This window comes from Mesocricetus auratus, unplaced genomic scaffold (assembly GCF_017639785.1).
Source record: "Mesocricetus auratus isolate SY011 unplaced genomic scaffold, BCM_Maur_2.0 Super-Scaffold_6731, whole genome shotgun sequence".
In the NCBI taxonomy this organism is placed as follows: Eukaryota; Metazoa; Chordata; class Mammalia; order Rodentia; family Cricetidae; genus Mesocricetus; species Mesocricetus auratus.
Window position 1 is genome coordinate 12,968,009 of NW_024429185.1, and position 11,562 is coordinate 12,979,570.

At 39.3% G+C, this 11,562-nt stretch overlaps 1 pseudogene; it reads left to right on the forward strand.

The window, feature by feature from the left end:
* Nucleotides 1-259: 259 nt before the first annotated feature.
* Nucleotides 260-2,519, forward strand: LOC101823996 (annotated as a pseudogene).
* The last annotated feature ends 9,043 nt before the right edge of the window (nucleotides 2,520-11,562 follow it).

Here is an 11,562-nt window from a genome sequence, read left to right on the forward strand (position 1 = left end):
TTTATTTTCAAGTCATTTATGCTTAGTCATACACGTAAAGTACATTTCAAAAGCTGTGCTGAATTGCTGCCTGAACCGCTGTTGGGACCAGAAGTGTGCTGCAGGGGTGCCTAGTTTGATTGAACCCAAAAGCAGATCCCTCTGTTGCCCACACCCAGGCAGAGGCAAGACAGCTACCAAGGTGACAGATCTAGCTGAGCTCAGAACAGTATTTTTGACGTATGAAAGCACTGAAAAGAAGGTGAATTTTTTTCTCCAGATGACGTTTTCACTGGAGTCTGAATGTTTCGGAGAAAGACAGCCCAACCCAAACACTGGGACCTTTAAGTGGTGTGTTGAATCAGATCAAAGATGGGTTAATATCCTTCCTAGAATCTGTAGCATTGGAATCTGAAGGAACTCTAGCCAGCCCGAGCACAGCAAGCATAACTCTGGCACACCTTGCCCTTTTCTTCCATTCTCTCTGCTTTGCTAAGAACCTCTAGGTTACATTCATAAAAGTATCTCCCAATTGAAGTTAAACACTGCATGCTAACACAGGATTTTCCCTTTTACCATTTTCCCATGGACCAACTCTGTCTCCTTTCTCTGTCTAGTGATAGCCCTTTCCCCCTCCCTCTTCCCTTTCCCCTACCCCTTCTCCCCTTTTCTCTATCTCCTGTCCCTCATTGCTGCCTTCTGTGCCCCTGGGGCAAATAAAACTCCTTTGCGCCGAGAACTTGGTCTTGGCATGTCTTGAGCTGACTCTGAGGTTCTCTACAGATCGATGCTGTGTTCCCTGGATGTCTTGTTTATGGTGATCTTCTGGTTGTCTGACAAATCTGGCCAAGGAGAGGTTACTTTTGAGGATGTTTCGCAAGATTTTGGATAGACTACAGTTCATCAACATGGTCTGTTTCACTGGGATTCAGAATTTGTGTGACTATATTTTGGAAAAGAAAGAAAAAGACACCTTGCATTTGCAGAATTCACTCAGTTTTTTCTTGGAATACAGTTAGAACATGTGAAATAGCCTTTGTCCAATGAGGCAATGTCCAGACTGGAAGAGACACTTTGGAGACATTATGGTCACCATCTACCCACATATATCCTGACACCTTTTGTTGAAGAATGTCTCAAGCCTCTGAATCCCATGTAGTTAGTTTTTCCTAATTTAATGCATTTAATTTGCTACTTAGAAATATGGAAATAACTGGAAAGATCTACATCACTCTCCCTGGCTGGCAAGCAGGAGAGATGTGAGGTGACTGAGGAGTAGGTGACTACACCCTTGGAAGCTGACATCTTGTTTTAGTTAGCAGATTTATATGAGCCAAGGGAATACATGACCCAAGCAGAAATTGAGCACATTGCTTCTCTTGAAGAAGGAACTCTGCTCTTCAACTTGTTTGCGGTCCAGAGGCAGTAGACAGCCTTGGGCGATGCAGCTTGGCCATTTCTACAGCTTGCAGACTCAGCCCGCAGGTTTGGTCTTAGACCTGTTGCAAGAGGTGTTAGAGCCCTTGCTATTTGTCTTGGAAAGACTGGAATCCTGTAAAGACTTGATCTCGTAAAGAGTCGAACACAGAATCAACGATCGATTGGCTCCTTTGTGGGAGAGCACTTGAATAAAAACAGCTGTGACTGTCTTCAGAAAATGCGCCACTGCGAAGACTTCTTTGTACTATATGGAGGTTTGCTGCCACAGTTACTGGGAGTCATTCTGGAGAAGGCCATAAAACTTACAGTGAATGATTTTGTGAGTGGTCAATACATGCATGACGATGGCTCAGTCCACTTGCAGCAGAGATTTTTGCAAGAGGTTCTCAGGGTATTCCCACAAATCCTTTAGAAATTGTCAAGATTTGCTTGCAAGTGGCTAGAGAGATCACTACTGGGCTCAGAGTCAGTGCTTTTGTGGCGTGAGATCTGGGTATCTTTGGCATCCACAAGGGAGCCAACACCTGCTTTCTGTGGGACATTCATGTCTTGGCCATTTACTTCCTGTCCTATGACTATGTGAAGGCATCCTTTGCAAATGAAGATGGACAGATCATCCCAGGAAGCCTGATTATAGCTGCTGCTACTGCTGGTATGCCTGCAGCATCTTTTAGTGATCCCTGCTGATGTTATCAAATCTAGATTTTAGGTGGCTGCACAGAATGGCCAAACCACTTAAATTGTTGTTATGGACTGATTCATGGGAAGATACTATGGGTAGAAGGCTTCAAAACTGTGGAAAGGAGCTGGTGCTCATGGGTTCTGATCCTTGCCCAAGTTTGGTGTCACCTTGCTGACTTATGCATTGCTGCAGCAATGTTGCACATTAGTTTTGGAGGTGTAAAGCCTGTAGGATATAAGCCCTTTCCTAAAAATTCTGGATTAGTCTGCTGGCTCCCAATCCTGATCACACTGGGGGCTATTAATTGGAAATTGCAACATTTGAAGGGATTGAAAACAACTTTGGGATTTACCACCTCTTCTTCAAGCCCTCGGCATCTACCTCAAAAGTGACCGATGGGGGCTCATGGGAGGATTGACTTGGGATGTGGCTATAAAACAACAGTTGGTACTGTGATAAAACCCATCTCTGATTGAAGTGTGGTTTCATCTCTTCTGCATCTGTCAAGACTTTCTTTTCTATTTTGAAATGGGGTTTCTCTGTTTAACATCGTTGGCTTGCCTGGAACTCACTTTGTGGACCAGGCTGGTCTCGAACTAACAGAGATCCATCTCCCTCTGTTCCTTGAGTGCTGGAATTAAAGGGGTTCCCACCACAACCTGGCCTGTCAAGGCTTTTTAAAAAAATATCAAATGCAATCATTCATTTTCTGATGTTTTTGTACACTTTTGCACTCTGTCCACAAACCTATGTTTGTATCATTTATATACTGAGTTTGGTTAACACTAACATGATCTGGAATGAGTCTGGAGGGAAATGAGGGAGGCCTCCTATGTGAACTAGAATGATGGTCTCATTGAGGCCATTGAAATGCAAAGAGTTCTGAGGATGTTTCAAGGGTAGAAATTTGGGCACATGTTCACAAAAATGAAAAACACTGGAAGAAATACCACCACCACTAATAATAATAATAATAACAATAATAATAATAATAATACCCCTAAGTACACCACCTGGATTAAGATTTTAAAAATGCACAAGTTTGGCCCCAATATGCAGGTGTTATGAGAAACATGTTTTTTTTTTCATGATGAATACTACATTGAGTATATTTAGAAATCCTATTCTCTTACTTATACCAAATCTACTATGGAAAAGTTTCAAGTTTTAAGGAAGTGATTTTGGTATTGTTATTATAGAGGCAAAAGAAACTGAAACACAGTCCTACTCCTGAGCATGCTAATTTGGGATAAATACTTATATAATGAAAACATGCTGGTTATTAAGGATTTTAATAACACTGCAAGAATAGCATACACCCTTCTTGCTGGCACCTACATGCTCTGATTTCATAGCTGGTGCCCATTTGGCTTTGAAATCCACATAGTCATGAATCATGTCAGTCAAATGCACTAAGTTTTTATTTGGGGTGTTTTATATCATGGTCAGAGGCTTGTGTGTTTGTGAAGTTAAACTCGGCTCACAGAGACTGAACTGACAACCAGGGAGCCTGTGTGGGCCTGACCTAGGCTCTCTGCATATATTTTATGCTTGTGTACCTGACTCCTAACAATGGGGACAGGGACTGCCTAGGACTCTTTTACAGGCTTTTGGGGCCCTACTCTTCATAATGGATTACCTTGCCCAACCCTATTACATGAGGAGGTGCTCAGTTTTTCTGCAACTTGATAAGCCATGTTTTGTTAATGCTCATGGGAGACTTGTCCTTTCCCAAACAGAAATGGATGAGGAGTGGATTAAGGGGTAGAAATAGAAAGTGTGGTGTTGAGTGGAGGAACTGGGAAGAGATGAGATGGGAAACTACGATTGGGATGTAAAATAAGTAAATAATAAATAAATGTATTTAAAAAGTTACCCCCCCCAAATAACTCAAAATTAATTTGCCTACAAAGCTCCAATTCTCAAGGCAATATAGATTCCTATCTCATCACTCAGGCCTGAAGCCTATTGCCTTTTCTCTTGTTCTTTGATTTCCCCATTCCTGGTTAAATCTTCTTGTTTTTCTTTCCCAGAAACATGAGTTTCTCTGTCAGACCACTGTCTGCAAGAGCCTGTTTGTTACTCAGAGAAGGTATCCTTTTTCCACAAAGTACATCTCCGTGTCCTTTCCTCACCTGTAACACCATTTTCATTTTTTACGTCTCCACTTCTCTGGGGATACTGTCTGGCCAATCCAGGCACAGTCACAGAGGTAAAGACTGTTCCTCATGTGCCATTATTTATTGGTATGAATGGAGTTCTTAATTGGTCTGAATAATAAAAACCCAGAGTCAGATATAGAGGAAGACATTAAAAGATAATTTGATAATGCAAGTTAGAACAGAAAGTAATCTAGGTATAAGACTTTGGACTCATCAAGAAAGAATAGACAATGGACTATTTTCTCTGAATTTATCAAGTGCTTATGGGCTAGAAATTGTTATGTAGGTATTGCCTGTGTATATTGTATGTAATTATTGTACTTAATGTATATAGTTTTTCTTATATTATTTATAACCTTTCTAAAAATTTTAGACAAAAATGGGGATACGTGGTGTGGTGATATGTTGCTTGTACAAATAAAGCCTGTCTGAAGGTCAGAGAACTAAGCTTGCCACTAGCTAACCATAGAGATCTGGAGGTGTGGACAGACAGACAGGAAGTGAGATGGCTGGGTGGAGAGAGGATACAAGCAGGCAGGAACAGGAACTTGCTTTCTTGTCTACTGAGACACTAAAGAGGTAAGGTGTGGCTGTGGCTTGCTCCTTCTCCCTGACTTTCAGACAGGGTTTATTTGTTCAAGCAACATATCACCACATATTGGGTTTCTGGTGATATTGTGGTGGGATTTGCTCATATATATTGTGCTGTGTGGACATGTGGATAAGTCTGCTAAAGTTTCTATACAAAATTTTTAAATAATATTTTTATCAATTCTTTGATAGTTTGATAATTGCATACAATGTAGTTTTACCATATCTGCCCTCCACGCCTTCTACACACATTCTCCCCTGGATTCCTAGGGCAGGGTGGTAGACATGAAGCTAAACTTAGTCTTCTATGTGCAGTTATCCAGTTTGACTAGTACCATTCATGGGATGGATTTAGGTTCATATCTTCAACTATATTCCATTGATCCAAGTATTTTTATACCAGTACCATACTGTTTTTATTGCTAAGGGTCTGCAGTATAACTTAAAATCATGGACAGAAGTATCATCAATAGTTCTTTTATTGTTTGCCATGATTTTTTATTATCCTTTCTTTGTGTTTATAGATGAAGTTTAGGATTATTTTTTCAATTTCTTTGAAAAAAAGCTTTGGAATTGTGATGTGGATTATATTTAACTTGTAAATTAGTTTTGGCAGGATGGGAATTTTAAAAATATTTATTCTACCAATTCATAAGCATGGGAAATCATCCCGTCTTCTGATACCATTTTTGGGTTTATCAGCTGTAGGAGTTTTCTAGTGGAGTCTATGGGGTCTCATATATATTATCATATCATCTGCAAATAAGTATACTTTCCTATATTCCCTTGATCTCCTTCAGCTGTCTTAGTGCTCTAGTGAAGATTTCAAATACTATGCTTAACAGGCATGGAGAGAGTCACCATCCTTGTCTTGTTTTTGATTTTAGTAGAAATGTTTTGGTGTTTTTTTCCATTCAGCATTGTATTGGCTGTGGGCTTTTTGTATGGCCTTTATTATATTAAAAGTTGTCCTCCACATCTCTCGATTCCACAGGACCTTTATCTTGAATGGATGTTAGAGTTTGTCAAAGGCCTTCTCTGCATCTAGTGTGATGATCACATGGTTTCTGTCCTTGAGGGTGTTTATATGGTACCCTAAATTTGTGTATGCCGAGATTATTCCTTTATGGCTGAACAATCCCACAATATGAACTTAACACATTTTATTTATCTATTCCTCTGGTGTTAGCTACATAGGTTGGTTCCATAGTTTAACTGTTGTGAGTAGTGCTTCAGTAAATTTTGATGTGGAAGTATCCCGGTGGTTTGCTGACTTGGAGTCTTCTGGATGAATAGGGCAAGTATGAGCAGGCTGCAGTGATAAAGTAGATAAAAGTGGTATCGGGAATGCACTCAGAATTCTTTATATACTTGGATAAAAATGGTTTCATGTAACCCTGCAAATTAAAAATAAAGGGCCAGTTTCTAACACTGGGCTGTAACCTCCTTGTTGGTTAGAAGTTTAATTACTGTTCTGAAATTCTGTAACATAGAAACGTAGAACTTTCATAGAGTTTTGTGCCCTGTTATTTGTGAGTCCTTTCTCCTAATGCAGACTATTAGGGCCACAGGGTGAAAACTGTCAGCCTTGTTCTTCTATGTGTCCTTTCCAGACCAAGGTAAGAAAAAGGAACTTCAAAGTTTCAGTTTCTTTGCATGTTTTCTGACTTCATATTTTTTCCTTGTCATAAGAATGTTGATACCATTCATGTTTACTTCTTTATGGTTACATTTAACTAACTTGGAAAAGAATTCTAATTATTTTGTACACGAGTGAGGTGAAATTTTTAAAAACTGGTTGTATCTATGTGGTAGCTTCATTCACATTTTACTATTTTTTAATTTCCTTTTAATTTGCAGGTGTTTATTATGTTTTCTCACATTATGAAGTAGTCTAATGTACCATAAAATATTATTAACTGCCATAAAAATTAAACTGCTACCCAGCAGAATTCATTTTAAAATCTTTTATTGTTCAGATAAGATATTCATAGAAGTCCAGTTCACTGTAGTTGCTCCCCATCCATGAAACAAACCATGTAGACAAAAATAGGGAATGGCAAAACCAGTCATATGTGTAGCAGGAAGGACTCAGTCCCAGGCAGCTTTTGATCAGCCCCACATGACACAGAGGACTGAACTGTATTCAGTACCAGAAACAAAATCATTATGATGTTTAGATGGATGTCTATCATTAGGAGGCAAGTGCTGGCACTGTGTTTCTCTGACAATTGTTTGAGAAAAAACAACCAAACCAAAATGGAAGTATCAACATCCCTTTAATGCTTGAATTTTCACATTAGCCAATCGTTATATTAGCATTATTTGGCAAGACAAGGGTGACGATAAGGTAACTTGTTGGCACCAAGAAGAAAGGCTTACCTAAACAGTTTGTGAAGCTATCAAGTGCTGACTAGATTACAGAAATAAGTAAGAAAAGAAGATGGAAAAAACAAAAAGAAATAAATCTTGGCCAATTCTTGCAGACATGTCCAACCTTTTGACATTGAACATGGCATTGTCATTTATAAAACTCATATTTGAGAACTTCACAGTTGGGTTAAAAAGAAAAACACACAAAAAAGTTCTCACAGTGTTTTAAGGAAGTTTACAATTTTGTATTGCCCCATGATTGTAGCTACTCTTGGCCAAATGTCACCCCTAGGCCACGGGATAAACAGAGCTACCACAAAATACAATCTACTTAATCCATTATTTCAACTATTGTTTAGAGCACAATAAAAGTGATTTATATTATAAAGAAACGTTGTGATTTATGTTAGATAAAAACATATCTTTATGATGAAGTTGAAGTGACATCATATTTGTGAGAATTAAATATGTTTAATTGCCAGCCTTCTGCAAATTGCATTTAAATTAAAAATAATGGAAGAATTAAAACAGCCAATTATGATCAAACAATGGAAGACACATTTTATAGAACTTTGTTTTTCTTAAAAAAGTGTACGTATGAAAATTATCTGTGTGCATGGCAACCTTACTGATGTTATATTAAATATTTCCAGAATGATATACTACAATGTTACAGCAATTTTATTTCATATCACATGAGAGAGGGCCCAGTTGTAGCTAGGCAATAGTCTTCATAAGTTTAATATATAAGAAACTCTTTGTAAATTGTAACACATAGTTCAACAATTACCTCTAAATAACAGAGTTAGAAGGCTTCAAATAGTTTAAGTTTTGGGTACTTGAAAGATTGGCTTTACAACTGATGTTGGAAGATACTTTTGTTGTCACTAAACTGAAAAGTAGAAGAACACAAGCTTCCAAAAATGTGTTTAAAATTTTAAATGATTTGAAGATTAAGAAAATGATAAAAGTGCTGTTAGTTTAAAGGTTTCAAATTTGAATAGCTTTAAGTTTTAGAATTTCAACTTTGTATGATTTTCCTGTCTTGGAGATTTAAAAAAATTCCCTTGAAATTTTGATCATGCCTATAATATCTTTTTTATTGTTGTTGATTCTGAGGAAAGGAATAATATTTTTGACTTAATGACAGGACAGTGATATGTTTGACAGAAACTTGCCAACACAGTTCAAGGGGTTCCTTTGATAGTCAAGAATACAGACACTGCAAGAAAGAGAAGGGGAGAAGAGGAGGGGAGAGGAGGACATGGGGGAGCAGGAAGGTTGTGTCAGGGGATGAATAGAGGAGAGCAGGATGAGAGATACTATAATAGAGAGAGCCAATATAGGGTTGAGGAGAGATCTGGCACTAGTGATATTTTCAAAGATCTACAAGAATGACATCAACTTACAATCTAAGCAATAGTGGGGAGACTAACTTCAGTGCCCTCCCTTGATAATTTGATTGATGACTACCTTATATGCCATCTTAGAGCTGTCATCTGGTGGCTGATGGAAGCAGAGGCAGACACCCACAATAAACACTGAACGGAACTCCTGGAAACCAGTTGCAGAGAGGAAGGAGTGATGAGCAAAGGAATGAAGACCAGACTGGTGAAACCCACAGAGACAGCTGACCTGAACAGGGGGGAGCTCATGGACCCAAGACCGGTGACTGAGAGGTTAACATGGGACTGATCTAGACCCCCTGAATGTGGGTGACAGTGAGGAGGCTTCGGTAATCTATGGGCCCTCGGAGAGTAGATCAGTTTTTATCCATGGTACACAATGGATTTTGGGAGCCTGTTCCACATGGAGGGATGCTCTCTCAGCCTGAACACATGGGGAAGGGCCTAGGCCCTGCCCTGGATGATATAACAGACTTTGAAGATCCCCCATAGAAGGCTTCACCCTCCCTGGGGAGCTGACTGGGGATGAGATGGGAGGATTGGGTGGTTGGTAGTGGGTAGGGAAGGAGGGGAGGGAGAGGGAGCTGGGATTGACATGTGAAGCAAGCTTGTTTATAATTTAAATTAAAAAAATTCAAAAGGAATACAGATGCTTAGGAATATACGTAAACATTTGAACCACAAAATATGGCTCCACACAGCGCAACCAAATTCTTTCACCTCTGCAGAGCTGTATGAACTTCAGCTACTTTCAGACACACTTGTACATATGAAAGATTTCCTTAGGGACAGAAGGATCACATTTCTTCTTCCTGTGAGTTATGTTTATCATACCCTGGCCTCTTAGAGAAGTTAGTCTGAAAGACAATCTCAGGTGATGATCCTCATACTGGGATTATGCCTGGAATCTTTAAATCATTTCGAATTGTTTTCTATGGCTGCTGTAATAAAGTGTCCTACACAGAGTGACTTAAAACCAAATTTTATTGCCTCACAATGCTGGAGTGCAGCAGTCCAAGGTCAAATTGTGGGCAGAGTTGATTCTTCCTGAGGTTTCCAGGAGTAACTTGTTCTCTGAGTCTTTCCTGACCCCTGGTGGTTGGCAAGCAATTTGTGGCATTTCTTGGCAAGCACACTTGGACTCATTGGATCTCTGCCTCCATACTGCATATCATTCTTAATGTTGCCTGTCTGTGTCCAATATTCTTTTTACAGGAACATCACTCACACAGTCAGGGATCAGGCTCCATATCAACTCCTAGCATAATCTCATTTTAACCAAGTCTATGTACAACAAGAATATTTTCAAATAAGGTCTTATTGTGGTATCCAGAAGGATAGGATTTCAATATTTGAATGAGTGGAGAGATGGAATTCAGTCTGTATCAGGATATCTAGGAGAACAGTAGAGATAGAATTCAGTATGTATTAGGATATCTAGGAGAACTGTACTTCTGGAACATGATAGGGTGGGGGAGGGAGGGTTGGGTGAAGTGCTGAGTCCAGGACATGGCTCCAGTAATTATAACTATTTCACCCATTTTGTCTTCTAGAAGGCGGTGGTGGTGGTGATGCTTTTGTGTGTGTGTGTGTGTGTGTGTGTGTGTGTGTGTGTGCATGTGCACATGAATTTGTGTGTGCATGTATGTCTGTGTCTGTGTATGCCATGTCCCATTCTGAGATTTCTGGTGGATTCTTGAACTGTGGGAAATACTGAATTTTATATAGACTGTTCCCCCCTTATATATACCAGTGGCCAAGTATAATTTAAAAATTAGGCTCATGGTCCTGGAGATATGTTTCAGTGCTTAGAGCACTGTTTGTTCTTACGGAGGACCTGGGTTCAGTTTCTAGCACCCACACAATGGCTTACAAAAATCTGTAATTCCAGTTCCAGGGAATTTGACACTCTCTTCTGACTTTTGCAGGCACCAGACATCCACATAGTATTCATCCCTTCTTGCAGGCAAAACATTCATATGCACAAGAAATTCAGCTCAATGAGAAATAAACAAAACAAGTAATAAAAATAGAGCGATTGTAGCAGTGTATGAGCCTATAAGCACTCCTTGTATATATTTGAAGCAGGACTTATTTACTATATTTAACACCTAGCTTATCTGCCATTAACTAATTCATTAGTTTGCTGTTCATTCCTTTGAAATTGCTTATTGAGTTTCTGCATGTGTCAGGAATTGTGAAATATGAAGCACAAAATTTATTTCCTGATGACTTACTCTTGAAGTCCCTAAAACTTCTTAGAGACATCTAAGGCAGAACACACTTGTTCATCATCTGAAGGGCTTATGTGGTATGTCTACATTTTTAATGCTGACAATCACTCTTGACCACATAATCAGCTTCTACAGTCTTTGTCTATACCATCAGCAGTTGGTGTTCTGTGGGTCAGGGTTACCGGATTCATTTGGGAGAGCAGTGGCTGTTTCCAAGTAGGAAATCCTGCAACTGAGTCAAATGTGTGGAGGAAGAGATGGGACGATGTGATGCATAGTGTAATTTATGGATACATTTCTAGAGAAAGAGGGGACTCAGCAACAACTAATACACAATTTGTTATTACAAATTTGGGTGAAACAATATGATTAATTAGAGTAAAAGGCAGTCGGTACTCAAGTGACCCAGAAAAGAAACTAGTTAATATGAGTCATGAGTTAGTTATTAATAACCCCAAATCTCAGTAGTTTACCCCCTGAGATCACAACTCAGCCATGCACTTTAAGAAGATTCAATGCTGGTGGACCTTTATGAGTATAGCTTCGATATTACAAGGAGATGCAATTTCACAGCAAAGTCCCCATATCCTCTGACTCTTAAAATCTTTCCACCACCTCTTCTATAATGTTGCCTGAACCTTAGGCATGGGAACATTTTGTAGTGTATCCATTGGGGCTGGGATCCACGATTCTAC